The following is a 16,699-nucleotide window of genomic DNA, read 5'->3' on the forward strand; positions in this document are numbered from 1 at the left end:
TTTCATGTCCTCAGTTTGTTTTTGCTCTAATCCTTCTCTGTTCTGAACACTTCCTGGTTGTCTTTTTCCCCGATGAAAAAAGTCATGGGAGCTTTCTCTCTGTGGTCACTAATCAAGGAGGTGCGATTACTGTGTGTCTAAAACCCCTCAACACCAATCAGTTTTGTTTTCCAAACCATCACTGCCCTGTATTGGCTCTGTGCAGCAGAGAAGCAGGAAACATGCAAAAACTAAACTGAAACTGTAGGTACAGTATATGATTGATTTTTATCTATTTTTAAGCATTTTTAAAAGGAATCAGTTAACTATTATGTCTCTATACCCTGTAAACAGTCATTTCAGAAAAACATTTTTTTCCTTTAATGCCTCTGTATGTGCATAATTTATTGAGCATACTCCATGTGAAAACTATTGCTCTTTGTATGCACATATCTTAAAGTGTTGTAAAGCCCATTCATAAAAGTCGAACTAAGCAAATATATCTTCAGTGTTTACTTATGTCTCTCCAAAGCTCTAAGTGCCGCTTCTCTCTGATGCTCCATTCCTCTGTTATCAGCATAAGTCACTTCTGACAAGTTCTCTGACACATGAGATAACATGAGCTGAAAATTTGTGTTGGAATGGAAGGTGGAGGGACCAGAGCCAAAAAGAAAAAAGACTGAAGTATCTCTTTAAACTGACATTAAAACTGAAGTTTATCTAAAAAATGTTTTTAATCCTACATCTTCATTGACCTAATTTCCCTGTAATAAAATCAAAAATGTTGCTCCAAACCTAACATTTCTTATAGGTTGCTATTTAAAATTAATACAGATGGGTCATTTTTAATAGAACTGAAGGTGGTGATTAATTGCATCCTTCTCAAATACAGTTCAAAACCTTCATAGAGTGAAGTGTGCAGCCTATAGTGACAAGAGCCCTTTAAGCACATTGTAGTTACTGAAACAGAATATCTATAAACTACAACATTTTTATATTTGTTTGACAGACCAGCTAATCCACCTAAACTTTTCCACACCAGTCTTGAAACTAAAATAGCCAAGCACAGTCTTTTTAAAGAATTACAATGTTCAGATTATTAGAGGATCTGTCACCAAGACCAATTACAGACAAATAATGTGAAGTGTTGGGACCTTTTATGCTCAGAGTCCATTCCAGACAGGCACAACAACGCTGCAAAATGAGCCATTGTTAAGTGCGCAGTAGTTATATCACATCCAAGGCAGCCCAGTGGAGACAGAGTCACTGACGAGGCATACAGACACTCATTCTTTAAGGCTCAATAGTTCTTTTTGCAGCCAATTCCCCAGGAATACACAACTAGCAGACAACAAAAGCTACAATGAGCCCGGACACAGCAGGGGGACTTCATTTTGGCTCCTATTAAACGATACCTTGAATGAAAGGTCACATGGGCTAATTGGTATGAATGCTTCCAACGCAGTTTCTAATGTCCTTGCTGGGCCATGGTGAGGTTTGTGATTCATTACCTGAAGACCCGTGCTGCAATGTCTACCCCCAGCAGGAGCCTGTCATACAGGAGACAGCAAGGCCTGGCAGTATCAATCCTAGGCTCAAAGGGGGAAGCAGAGATAAAAATACTGACAATACAAGGCCATTGTTACAGCTGAATGTGTTTAACATCTTTAGCAGCGCAAAGGGAGCTGTCAGTGACTTGTCAGCTCCAGAAAACAGTTAAGTGGTGGTTGGTGGCCATCAACCTTTATTAGAGCCAGTTTAGTGGAGCAATAAAAACTTAAAACACACAGTCTTGTACAAATACTGGGAAGTGGGCAAAGATAAAAATTAATGCACAAAATAAAACGAATAGGAAACTGCATAAATGGTGCCAATGCTGTATATAAAATTATTATTAAAGAAACTATAGTGGCGCTTTTATTTATTTTTATTGAAAGTTGATATTTTTCTTATATTGTTAAAAAAATTTAAATAACGTATTTTTCTGTTTGAATATTTAATAAAAGACGCTCCTATGTGCAATACATTCTGGGCTGTCTAATAAAGGCCCAGCATCAGCTCTGCATTTGACTGATCCAGCAAACTGAAGATTTAGAAATGGCAGGATGTTGGCATATCCCAAGTCATTCAGGTATGTGCGCTACTGGATATTCAGGCCTGAACTGCACTTTGTTAAGGGTTAATATGAAATATTTTCATACAGCGTTTCATATTTAGGCCTCGTTCACATGAATCCATACCCCGTAAGAGTGCAGTGTATGACCTCATTCACACAGGGCATACAATACCGTATTGCCCATGCAGGGTCGGCTTTAAAGGGGTTATGTGCAGGGCCGATCCTAGGGTCACAGACATCTGGATGCAGAAATATTTCCCTACACACATGTGATTTCGCTCTTCCAGGTCTGGGGGACGCACGCTGCCGGTGACCATCTCCAGCTATGATTGGAGGTCTGGCAGACCCGGTGTTCAACCATCGTTTCCAACAGAGGCAGAACGGTGGCCTGCCTAAGTAAACAAGGCAGATCGCCATTCTGCTAGTAAAGCCTCATACACACGATCGGACTTCTGACTTTTCCATGGATTTCTGTCCGGAGGGCGTTGTCCGTGAACTTGGTATGCATACACACGGCAGGACTTTTTCAGCCAACTTTCGCCAAATCACGTGGTTTTTCAGCTCTTTACCGCCACCCTTTGGGCAACTTCTGCTATTGTCTGATCTTTAGCATTGGTTATGATAATGCATGCTTGTAATTTGTACTATTGTGTAACCACAATAGGATTATCCTCCATCGGACATTTGTTGCCGGAAAGTTTGTCCGTTTTCACAGCGAGCGTCTGTCCGATGAAAAACACAAAATATTTGTCCGATGGAGCATACACACGGTTGGATTGTCCGATCAAACAGGTCCGTCTTACATTTGTTGTCAAAAAGTCAGATCGTGTGTATGGGCCTTAAGGAAGACAGAGATCTTGGGTTTCTGCTAAGCAGGAGCATGAATCTCTCTTCTCACAGCCAGAGCACACCCCCCCCCCAGTTAGCAAACACTCCATGGGAGCACATTTGACCCCCTGATTGCCCCTGATGTTAACCCCCTTCCCTGCCAGTTTCATTAGTACAGTGACTGCGCATTTTTTAGCACTGATCACTGTATTGGTGTCACTGGTCCCCAAAAGTTGTCACTTAGTGTCCAATTTGTCAGCCGCAATGTCGCAGTCCCACTAAAAATCGCTGATCGCCGCCATTACTAGTAAAAAAATTAAGATGCCATAAAATATCCCATCGTTTTTCGATGCTTTAACTTTGTGCAAACCAATCAATATACGCTTATTGTTTTTTTTTAACCACAAACAGCATAATACATATTAGCTTAAACTGATGAGGAAATTTGATTTTTTGTATGTTTTATAAGAAAGTATTTTTTTTCTTCAAAATTGACAGTCTTGACAGACACAAAAAATAAAAACCGCTGAGGTGATCAAATACCACCAAACGCAATTTGTGGGGGGTAGGGGGTGGGGGGGTTGACACATCGTTTTTATTATGGGTACAGCGACACGCGACCGCACAATTGTCTGTTAAAGTAAAGCAGTGCCGTGTTGCAACAAATGGCCCATCTATCATATGGGGGGGGGGGGGGGGGAAATCTTCCGTGGCTAAAAATGGTTAAAAAAAAAAAAAAAACATTCAAAAACTTAGATGATCTGTCCTCTTGCCTCCTGGAGTGACTCTCTGCTCCCCCGCAACTTCTCGTCCATCCCTCTATTGTGGGCAGGCTGGAGAGTGTAGTCTCTGCAAACAGGAATTGCTATAGGGCTGCTGGCGATAGGGACTACATGTCCCACAAAGCTTTGCAGCAGCTGCTAGAGTCCCGGCTGGTGGTGGGCTCCATCCCCCCCTGCCAATGAGGAAGCAGGAGAGGGAACAGAGCAGACGACCAGGCAATGCGAGGGGCGCTTGCACGCACCGCAGTGTGAAGAGAAGAGGGGGGAATCCCTTGCAGGAGTTGATCGGCTCGCTCCCACTCGGAGCTTGTCTGTGGATAAGTGTGAGCGCTAACCGAGAGAGGTGTGGGGCCACGGGTGACAAAGTAGCCCACACTATATAAGCGAGTGCCACTTGACCTGTCCACAGAAGCAATCAGATTCCAATCTCTCCACCATGGCCAAGACCAAAGAACTGTCCAAGGATGTCAGGGACAAGATTGTAGACCTACACAAGGATGGAATAGGTTACAAGACCATCGCCACGCAGCTTGGCGAGAGGGTGACAACAGTTGGTGCGATTATTCACAAATGGAAGAAACACAAAAAACGTTTTCAATCTCTCCCGGTCTGGTGCTCCATGCAAGCTCTCACTTCGTGGAGTTTCTTGTGATCGTGAGAATGGTGATAAATCAGCCCAGAACTACACGGGAGAATCTTGTCAATGATCTCAGGGCAAAACAATTGGTAATACACTACACTGTGAAGGACTGAAATACAGCAGCGCCCGCAAGGTCCTCACCCGCACAAGAAAGCACATGTAGCGTAGGGTTTTCTGATTGCAGAGCTATAGGTCTGATGGGCCTCTACAGAGAGATCACTGCTTCCCCACAGAGTGCAAATGTCTCACTCTGCAGCTGCTGGTTTACTCATAAACCCATATTTTGTACACAATAGAAAACATAACAAATGTTTATACTGGTAGGAAATTTACAATATTAGGGAAAAAAATAAGATCATTTTGGAATTGATGACAGCAACATTTCGCAAAACTGTTGGGACCACTTTGTAGCATCCCCTCTGCTTTTAACAACATTCTGTAAATGTCTGGGAACGGAGGAGTTTTGGAGTTTGAATTTTGGGAGAGGAAGGTTGTCCCATTCTTGCCCAATATAGGATTCTAACTGCTCAACAGTCTGGGTCTTTGTCATATTTTTCATTTCAAGATGCACCAAATATTTCAATTGATGAACTGTCTTGACTCATTAGACAGGATTTCTGGGAAAATCAGTAAGCCAATCACACGAGCAGGAAATTACATTTATGGCGGACTTTCTGTACACCATCTGTGTACAGAACACCTCCAAGGTTGCCATATTGCATTACACTTTACAGTAATTGACAGTGCTGCAGACTGAAAAGGAAAGGTAATTTTTAATAACATTAACCTTTTGGCGCAGACGGCACCCAAATATGCGGCCTCTTGAATGGTGGGCCTTGGCGCAGAGCGGCCACATAATTGCCTACCACACTGCAAACCCAGCTGTGCTGAGAGAACGCGCCCTGCATGCTCCTAGCACAGTTGTGATCAGAAGCCTTCCGATTACCGTATCTTATGGATCGAATACTGACCAGCAGAGCCGCTGATAGGGGGATTGTTTTGGTGGCAGAATAATGCCCTATGCTAAATCCTGTTACTCCCCTGCCTTCAGCTGCTAAAGGGAGAGAAACAAAAAATATTGTTCTTTAGTTAACCCCCACAGGATGGGCATTCAAATATAAATTGTGCGGGTATTGTTATGTAAATGAGGCCGACCGACACAATTTATATTGCACCCCCTCCTCTGCATGCCGCCCACCTAGAAGGTGTGAACAGCATACAGGCGAGTATAGGGGGCATGAAGAGGTAATCAAAGAGGTGTGCAGAGTTAAATGGGAAGGAGGGATTGGAGTGCAGAGGTTAGTAGATGAGGGGTTTAGGGGACATAGTTGTACTGAGAGGGAGATAAGAATGCAGAGATTAGTAGAGATGGGGGGTTACTGTAAATACATCTGTTACATCACTGATCAGTGTAAATGTCTCAATACATTGGTGGATGATGTAAATACTCCTGTTGTGTTGAGGTCATGTAAATGTCCAAGTTACAATGGGGAACAGTGTAGGGGGGGGCCCTTACATTGGTTGGCAGTGTAGAAATAGTATTCTGTCATATTTTATAAAATATTTTAGTATAGTATATCATTTGGTTCAGAATAGTTTTTTTTTTCATATTTTACTCCTCTAAAAACATAGGTGCGTCTTATGGAGCGGAAAATACAGTATGTGATCAAATCTCTTTATTGCTCACTCCTGAGTGCTGAGCAGTGCTATAATAGAAGTAAGGGCGACATTATCACTCTTAATACAGTCCCATTCATGTCACTTGGGGCACAGCAGCTGCATGGACGTAGCCACTGCTCCAAATTTAACAGCTGCATTGGTGCAAGTCCCTAAACGCAGACAGTGAGCACGTTCAGAGACCTGTAGTTGCACAGGTATCAAATTGTGAGCAACGGCTGTGTCCATGCATCCACTGCGTCCCAGACAACATAAATGAGACTACCTGTGCATCCCCTGGGTGGTCAAGCATTACCCTCACACGAGTGTACGCTCAAGTACGCCAGTGTAAATGAGGCCTAAAATGTTTACTTGCAAAAAAAAAAAAAGTATTATACAAATTCAATTAAATAAAAAAAGAGATACATTAGTTTATCAATTTTTAAAATTAAAAAATATATATATTTTAAATAAATTTTTAAAGCTGCATTTGTGAAAGTCAACCTCAAATTAACCCCGTGTTTTTTTAAGGATACACACACACACACACACACACACACACACACATATATATATATATATATATATATATATATATATATATATATATATATATATTAAAAAAAAATCTCAAACTCTTCACAAGCTAAGAAACATTACATTGCTCTTTGCTCAGTATTCTGTCTTCTTCCATTCCTAATGGAAACACACAGAGCCCTCCACCCCACTGCCGACCTTTCCTCGGATGAGAGCTTTGGCAGGGAGCCATAGTTATCTTGCTGTAAATTAATATAAAGCTCTAACAACTGCATTTTTCACATAACTGAGAGCAGCTTAAGGTTGACAAGGTCAGGTCAAAGGGACATATGGGCTGAGAATTAAACCCAACCTAAAATGTCCTCCAGCGTCAGAACTCCTGTGCCTCCTTCCTACTAGCAGAGAGAGAGTGCTACAGTTATTGGAGCTACGACACACAAATACCTATTCAAATAATATTTTAAAGGGAATCTGTCAGCCATTTAAAAATGTTTTACCAAACTAAACTGGCTGCTGGTCGATCTAACAGGCACCACTCTACCAATACACAGCTTTTACAATGAACACTCCTGGAGTTATACTTTCCAGGTGCTCTATAACAGAATTTATGACCTTGGTATAAAAGGTCCCCTTCCGCTCCCTTCGGGTCTTCTTTTAACCAATAGGAACACCCGATTAATTTCCTTTCCAAAAGGAAGGTACAGGTGAAAGAAAGGGGAGCTCTACAATGAAAATATATGGTCTCTATTTACAACTCCCATTACAGGGAAAGTAGGGGTGAAAAGCTCTTGGGAAATTCTAGAAAGAAGGTAAATATAGGTGCAAGCACTTGGTGCCAACTAACCAAACCAGCAGGTTAACATTGGTTCTCTATCAGGTGTTTGCAGTTACAATTCGTCTCTTAATTTTGAGATAATCTGTCACAAAGCTGGGCATCTCAAGCTGGCTATACAAAAAAAAAAAAAGATCATAAGCAGTGAAATGTGCATACCCAGAAATAAGCGGATGAAGTAATATGAAAATCTTGACTTCTATAAAAGTTAAGCTTGGTTGACACACACCTCCTGATATCCAGGCCTCTGTATTGTTCTTTGATGGAATGGGTGGCTTCACTGAATGGGGAGAGGTGAGGAGGTGTAAAGGAGAGGGCCAAACTTAAAGCGGACCTGTGGTCTCAAAAAGGGAGATTGTTACCCTCCAAACCTCTGCTGTTCCATAATAAAAAATTGTGTTTTTTGTTGGCTTTTTTTTTTCTCCCATCCCAACCCCCTGCCATCAATCTCACCTGGGCAAGAAAGCCGTGTCCTTGGTCCCACAGCTTCCTGGGATACGTCACATCTCTCAATATGCTGTAGGGTCAGGGACATAGAAAGGAGTAGATGGTGGGCTCAGCTAAGTCACCTGAACAGCGAATTGCAGTGGGAAAACACTGAATTCTCTGGACAAGTGGGTACATATTTTGAGTAGAACCCAATACGGGTATTGAAAAAAATAACTAAAAACGGGACATTGGCAAGAGTGAATTCCCCCTTTGGTTTTCACTCAAGCCAATAACAAGACTTAACAAATTTTGTGCCAGAGTGCAACATTCTCAGTTCTATGAATAACTGGCAGCTGACACCTCTAAGACAAAATAGCGTTAGAAAACCTTGTCTGATTAGTATTGTTTCACGCAAGAAAATTCATTACTGGTGGTGTCTGGGTTTGCCCCATCCTCCCTTATACATAGCCTAAACTCAGATGTCCAGCCAAATGCCAATGTTTATGCAGCAAACTATATCTAATGAATCTTGGGTTGTTCTTGCAATGCTATTTAAGCAGCGAACAGATGGTTTATAGCACCTTTTGTATATTAGTGAAACTACCCGGGTCTGTCTGTATTTTTTAAATTTGTTTTAATCAATGAAAAATCTTGCAGAGGCACCAAAATGACTCCTGTATTATGGAAATAAAATACTGCAGTGGGTGGAGGTAAAAAAGGTAGATCCTGTAAAAGGTCACTAAGAGGTGTAACGAGTGAGTGAGTGGCCCAGCCTTCTCACCATCTGCTTGTACCCAAATGATATATTTTGGAAGGACTGACCCTTTAAGAACACTGGGGGTTATCCACAAAGCCGCGGCGCAACGTAATTTTTCGGATTTAAGTTACTCCGCCGCAAAATTCCCAAGTTAGGTGCCGATCCACAAAGCACTTTCCTGGAATTTTGCGGCGCTGTAACTTAAATCCGTCCGGCGCAAGGCGTTCCTATTCAAATGGGCGAGTCCCATTTAAATTAGGCGCGCTCCCGCGCCGGACGTACTGCGCATGCTCCGTCGGGTAAATTACCCGACGTGCATTGCGCTAACTGACGTCGCTCCGACGTCATTTGCTTAGACGTTAACGTAAATGGCGTCCAGCGCCATTCACGGACGTCTTACGCAAACGACGTAGAATTTAAAATTTGACGCGGGAACGACGGCCATACTTAACATGGCTTAAGACAACTAGGGACGTAGATTTAGAGCGACGGGCCCGTCGGAGCGTTCGTGGATCGCCGTAACTGGTCATTTGCATATTCTACGCCGGCCGCAATGGCCTCGGCACCTAGCGGCCGGCCTAGAATTGCATCCTTAAGATCCGACAGTGTAATTCAATTACACATGTCGGATCTTCGTCCTAACTATGGGAAACTGAGTCTGTGGATCAGTTCCATAGTTAGGACCAGGGATACGACGGAGTAACAGCAGTTACTCCGCCGTATCTCTTTTGAGGATCTGGCCCACTATTCATACATGATGCTTATTGTCTACACATGCATTACAAGCCACCAGATTCCCATTATTTCCAATAAGAAGCCCTTGAGTAATATAAATCTATTACAAGTGTCACGTTCTTGCTGGCCTAATCATATACAGTAGTGCTCTATCCCTATTAAACATTACAGCAACCAATCTGCATGCGCACTCTACATGTACAGGAATCTATTCATCAAAGTCACTGCTCCCCATACCTGTAGGGTTATTTGTTCCCTGTAATTCAGCATTCTGTGACAATTTCAAAGCCAAATCAGCGTATTACCGAATGCATCTAAAATCTACAGGAGAGGGTAGATAAAGGAAAAAGGGTATGCAATTCAAGGCTGCTGTATTCATAAAGGCCAATTCTGCAGAACAAAAAAAATTCTTGTTTTTGTTGCCAAAATGGAGAGACTGTAATTGCTGTAGCTTAATAGCTTTTATACTGTATGAAAAAAAAACATGATCATTTTCCAAACATAAGGGATAAAGCAAAAGTTAAAAGGGTTATATGTTCTAGGCACAGCAAGTCCATATGGTCAAGTCAGTCAACGCAAGATTGATTATTTCCTAGTATTTGTAGATGTTGTCTATGTAAAAAATAAGCACATTTTTTAAAGAAGAAGAAATTTTAAAAATGCCCTAGTTCCTCTAAAAAAAGACCCGACAAAATTAATTGCATGTATTTTTACAATCTTGCATAAATACACAAAAAGTTTTTTGTTGTTAAATTATAGACTGCGGGCAGGGTAATGACCAAGCTGTATTCTTAATGTCAGTAGAGAAAAGTAGAGATCGTGGTATGCTGTATGGAAGAGGAGTCCGAATCACACAAATGGACAATCACAATAAAAAAAAACTAGCTGTTTGCCTAAAGTCCAGCTTAAAATATATGTAGAAAGATGATCCGTACACCAGAAGTTGCTCTTAAAAAAAAAAAAAAACTTCATATTTATTCAAGAACCACAGTATACAACCGCAGATAAGATCAGATGACATGTTTCAGCCCAATAGGCCTTAGTAGTCATAACTGCATTTAGACAAAAAACTTTGAAAAAAATTGTAGCTCTACATATCACAGATACTTCAAAGTGGAACCATGATAAACACCATCTGCATTTAAATTTGTAATTTAACATAGCACAAAGCCATTTTAGAAGAATAACATTGCTGAATCCACATGTGATGATGATGCCATAGTTGGGGTTGAGAGACAGGCACAGAAGCGCTGTCAAAGTTTCGCAATGATCTCAGAGAAAGGCAGACACATGTTATCGTTTTACTTACATATCTGCTGAGGTTGAAAAAATACACAAGTCCATCCAGTTCAACCTGTGTGCGTGTTTATCCACTTCCAGCCCAAGGACGTCATATGACTTTCAGTGGGAATATCTGAATGATGCCTACAGGCATCAATCAGATATCCTTGTTTTCAGTCAACGATTCTATGCATCCATAAGAACGATCATAGCGTCAGTTCCGCTTGCGGTTTTTACAGGCAACCGGTGCTTCTCCAGGCTCTCCCGTGCCATCGGTGACCCAGAGAAAGAATCGCCCGCCGTCGGATGACGACCATAGAGATTTCCAGTGTTGCCTTGGGTGAATCGTTAATGTGTAATCGCCATAATTGTACATAGATATAAATATATATTACGATAATGATAAGATGTATAGTGTAAAGGATGGATTCCAGGAACGGGTTAAACTAGACTCAGATACTCGTTTGTAAAAAAATCTATTCAACACCCTACGTTTGATATGCATGAAGGCAAATGGATAATGTCGCAAGAGACGGCCCGTCCACCTCACCTTTGTGATATACAAACAACCCAGGAAGAGAAAACAGCAGGAGGCTAGATTACAGGGAGACACAGTGAATGACTCTTCCTGTACATGAATGGCCATTGAAGGGATGTTAATGGAATCATGAGTTAATTAACTTGTCTTCAAATCTATTTCATTCCTAAATTTAAGGTGGAAGGAAGCTGTGACCATATTAGGAAAGGATAGTAATGTCCAATCAGAGTGGGCCCCAGGGATATAAAGTTAAGGTGGGAGGAAGCTGTGACCATATTAGGAAAGGATAGTAATGTCCAATCAGAATGGGCCCCAGGGATATAAATTAAGACCTTGCAGTCTAGTTAGATAGAAGGAGAAATTAGAACAGATCCTGGGCCCAGGGGAAAAACCGTTCTGAAGGTAATATTAAGGAATCTTCTCCTCACGCACTTACCATAGCTTAATCATAATTTGTTAGATGTGATATTTTTGTGTGATGTACTTACTTTATATTTGCAAACTAACTTTTACTCCCTTAGTTTAAATACTGTAACTGTATGCAGTGTATTAGATAGCTAATATCTTTTCTCTAAATAAATGTGTTATGTTAAACCTTTCACTCTAGTCAAAGAACTCTCTTATTTTTAACCACATATCATATATGTGAGTTATTAAATCTTAAATATAAAGTTACTTGATACCAGGAACCAGATGGTCACAAGTCATCTCTATGACAGTCGGAGGCCCGGACGCAACGTTATGACATCACGTCCAGGCCATGGATGTAAACAAAGCCGCAATCACAGCTGGTAAGCATGAGAGTATGGTTGTTGTTTTTTTACGATCTCATGCTTTCCAACCTGGAGGAGAGATGCAGGGTCTTATAAACCCCCGCATCTCTTCATAAAGAGGACCGGTCACAAATGATTCCTATTACAAGAGATGTTTAGAAAATGTAAAAATTATATTAAATTTAAAAACGCCCCTGTCCCCGGTAGCTCACGCTCAGCGAACACACACGCAAGTCCCACCCACATATGTAAACGCCTTTCAAATCACACGCAAGGTATCACCGCGTGAGTTAGAGCGCGAGTAACAATTCTAGCACTAGTAAAAGTGGTGTGATGAGCGCAAAGTATTGTATAGATGAGTGAACAATATAACAAAATAAAAGAGGCTCTGATGAAGTCACGTGACGTGACGCAACGCGTAAGGCGTAATTAGTAATACCGGAAGTGCTGCGGCATCTCGTCCGTACTACTGCTGCATGTCATTTTGTTTTACTGAAAGCTTTTCTGCTATGCATGCAAACTTTTTTATTTATTAAACATTCGTGAGAATTACTACACTATTGGAGCCCCCCTTTTTTTTCCTCCTCCATCATCCTGTGTTTGCTGTGATACTGAGTCGCCATCTTTGAGAAGACCAGAACCACACACAGAGGTGAGGACACGCGCCTGAGAACAATCGAGAGGACAATCGAGAGGACGGCGATCGTTCATTGGAGAAGCTGTGGGACAGTCCAGCTGGGGATTTCGATGCTGTTTTTCCCTGTGAGGGAGGTAAGCGCTTTGTGAGCCCGATCATCGGGCATTGTTCACCTTATACAACTGGATCACTCCATCGCTGCCAGCACGTTCACACGAATTACTTCATTGTTTGATGTTATTTGGGACATTCAACTGTTCACATTTTTAATTTTTTTAGTTTCACATATATCACTTCATTGGACTTTTTGTGTTTAGCACATATCTCACGCCATCGCATGGTGATTGGAGTTATTCTTCCTCTAGATTAGAGGATCGTAAACTTTTATTTTGTTATATTGTTCACTCATCTATACAATACTTTGCGCTCATCACACCACTTTTACATTCACTATTTTTGTTGTTAGCACCAATTTGATTTGAGCTGCATTGTTTCATGATTTAAGGTATTGATTGCCAGCACATTTTCATCTCATTTGGTTAGTAATAGCTAGCGCTTTAGTTCCCCCCTTATCCAATTCTAGCACTAGACCTCCTCTAACTCTAAACATGTAACCTGTAAAAAAAATAAAAATAAAACGTCGCCTATGAAGATTAAGTACCGAAGTTTGGCGCCATTCCATGAGTGTGCGCAACTTTAAATCCTGACATGTTGGGTAGCTTTTTACTTGGCGTAACATCTTTCACATTATAAAAAAAAAAAAATGGGCTAACTTTACAGTTTTGTTATTTTCCCAAAGAAACGTGTTTGAAAAATTGTTGCGCAAATACTGTGCAAGATAAAAAGTTGCAATGATGGGCATTTTATTCCCTAGGGTGTCTCTGCTAAAAACAATATATATATATATATATATATATATATATATATATATATATATATATATATATATATATATATATATATATATATATATATATATATATATAAAAAATGTTTGGGGGTTCTGAGTAATTTTCTAGCAAAAAAAAATTATGATTTTTACATGTAGGAGAGGAAAGCCAGAATATGCCCGGTATGAAAATGGTTAAATAAACCAGCAGATTATAGTTATTGGCTGGACAACTGTTTGTGTCCAAATATGAATTATTTTGCCTCCTTGTTTGATCTGGGGTCTGCTAATATGCAAAATAACGATAAAAAAAAAATATATATTAGATGGGTAACTTAACGACCACAACATATTGGGGTATACAATGTACTATTAACATAATACAAAAAAAAAAAAAAAAACACAACAACCTTTAACATTGCTCATTGATTCTCAAGGCAGAAAAAGTAAATAAATAAGAAATCCTAAAAATGCAGCCTCAGCAGACACTAAAGGTCTGGGCTCTATGTAGGATGTGTTTGCTATCAATAGTTATTATGAGGCATTCGTACGGGGTACACACTAGGGAGGTTGCGGAGAGGCGGCTAATCTCCTTTAATCCTACAGCTGCCATATCCAGGGCTTTAAAGACTGTGGGAAATTGTAGCACATATTTCACTGTTTCAAGGACCCTCACTGGAAATCATTACTCTTGACAGTCACGAGGAAGACCCCCTTGGTTCATAGCTGAAGGCACATAGCTGCAGTTGCTCTGTGTCAATGTCTTCATGCTATATAGCCAAACAAAACACTAAAATGCTAACAGTTCAAATCGCTAGGATTTTTAACACAAAACTGTTCATAGGTCAGCTATACACATCATACTGGTTTTAACAAGTATATTCTACATCTTTATATACCTCTGTTACTTAGAAGAAATATTTTAAAATGAATGCTAAATGGGAGTTACTACATTTACTGTAAGTCAATGATGGGTACCAGCCATTTAAAAACACTGCATACCCAGCGTTCACTCAAATGTTATCCTACTAAAACTGAAAGCTAGGTGCAGCAAATTTTTAAATTGTCTTTATGAAACAAGCTGTATATATTCTGGTTGAATCCAGCCACTTATTGGCTGAAAACGTTCCTTGGTTTTTCATTCGAGGGATGTCAGGCGGGAGGTGGCTGACAAGGCCACCCACTTGGCAAATTTCGGACCAGCTCAGCGTACAACGTATAGCCAGTTTAAACATAATGGACTCAAGCTTTGTATTTTCCTCAATCATGAAGAAAAAGCAAAACTAAAAGGGTGCACAGAAGTAATCAATGACAACATGAAAAGCTCTACAGCAATAATGATAACCTTTTAAACATCAAAAAGGTTTAAAAGCGGATTAGATGGATGTAGAAGTAAACTAGAGAATCTTTAGAAAATAAGATTAGTGTAGTGCATAGACCATAGAGGACTCATCTGGTATTCAATAGATAGATTCCTATATTGCCTGCGCATGCGAATTCAGATTTTGGATCCATTTTTACCCTATTTTGATATCCTGATTGATCGAGTGAAATACATTGATTAAATATAGCTACAGGCAGTTCAATTACCTGCAATCGTTGTATTTGGTTGAAAATTCATGGAAAGCTTTCACAATTGCCGCAAAATTGGCAATATATAGCCATCATTTCCCACCAACACTTGGCAGTACTCATGCAATTCTAGGCTTATACCCCTCACAGCTTACAGGACTTAAAGTGATTGTAATGTCACTATGTGACTTTACATGCATCTCCTACGATATTCCGCCATGAACAGTGTTTTTGTTTTTTTAAATGAAAAGGCCAAATATCTTTTCTCACACAGCAGCTGTGCATTCACGTGATCCCTCTATGCTGGCCGCCCCCCCCCCCCCGATCTATGGAGAGAAGCAGGATTCCCCTGTGATGTCATCCAGCCGGCATAGGGGGATCTTGGCCCCTCCTGCATCTTTCCATAATTCAGGGCCAGCCAGAACAGGGGTTCACATGACCACACAGCGTCAGTGTGGGAAAAGGTATTAAGCCTTTTCATTTAAAAAAAACAAATACACAGTAGTTAATGGCAGGATAATCAGAAGGGGGTACATGTATATTTGCTTCATTCTGCAGCTGTATAGCAATGGTAGCGGTAGGGAATAAAGCCACTCTCATGCTGAGAAGGTGAGAGACTGTCAGAGCAGCAGATGACGGAGGCATGTAAAATGATCATGGATCTGCTGCCATGATTACTGTGGTCAGGACAGACAGGGGGACTAGGGATGAGCTCCGGCGTGTGCGCACACTCCACATGCAGATCCTGCCAGGAAGTCGGCACTGCGCTGCGCTAACCACAGGCAGGGAGACAGTGTCCCGATGCGTGGCTGCAGAGATCTGGAAATGTCTCACTGCCTGTGATTAGCGCAGCGCCGACTTCCTGGCAGGCTCTGCACGTGGAGCGTGCGAACACGCCGGAGCTCATCCCTAAGGGGGACACAGGAACTGGCAGGATCAACCAGGTCTAGAGGTTTTCATGCTTCAATGGGTCAAGATTGTTTTGCCGGCAAAAGGGGGACCTACTCAAGGTGGGTGGTAATAAAGTTATGGCTGATTGGTGTATCTGTAGTGACAAATTGGCTTTAAGAAAAAAAAAGTGCAGTTCAACTTACTAAAACAAAACCAGCATATAAAAGAAATCTAATCTGTTTCTAAAGGTATTACTGCACCCTGCACTAAGCACTTTCCCCCATAAAATATTTTAATGAATAAGCCCGATTAAGTGCTCCTTTTAAGACCAGGAAAGAGATATCAAAATCAAAATAAGCCAACATGTTTTTTTATGCCAGAGCCCTTAACATCAGAGAACCATTTTGTACCTCCAGCATCCAACAGCAGCTTTAGCAAATCCCAAACCCTCAGCCGTTCAGGCGCTCTGTAGGGAGGGAAAATATAAAGGAGTTTTCTGCTTTTTTAGCTCAGTGGAGGAAAGATCGGGTCCTGGGTCTCTCACTTAGATGGCACTGGAATAATTTCCACTTCAAAACATGATCCTGTCTCCCTGCTTACTTTCATCTGCTACAGCAAGGATTTGTTAGAGCTGTCATGGCAGGAGACTGGAAGGAGGGGTTAGAGGAAAAAAATAAAAAGACAATTCACCTACAGCCCTGTTCTGCAATGGCTTTTATCAAACTGACTTACACCAAAAAAAACTGTCTGGTTTAAACAAAAAACTTTTCTGCCATTTTAAGAATGGTTTATATGTCTTAACATAGCAAATACAAATATTAATCTGG

The 16,699-nt window shown here is 40.9% G+C and overlaps 1 protein-coding gene across 1 annotated transcript in view; it reads right to left on the reverse strand.

Annotated features, from left to right (window-relative positions):
- MED27 (mediator complex subunit 27) overlaps window positions 1-16,699 on the reverse strand; it is a 377,771-nt gene that overhangs the window by 295,871 nt on the left and 65,201 nt on the right. The window lies entirely within an intron of this gene.

The sequence above is a fragment of the Rana temporaria genome, chromosome 9 (genome assembly GCF_905171775.1).
Source record: "Rana temporaria chromosome 9, aRanTem1.1, whole genome shotgun sequence".
NCBI lineage: Eukaryota > Metazoa > Chordata > Amphibia > Anura > Ranidae > Rana > Rana temporaria.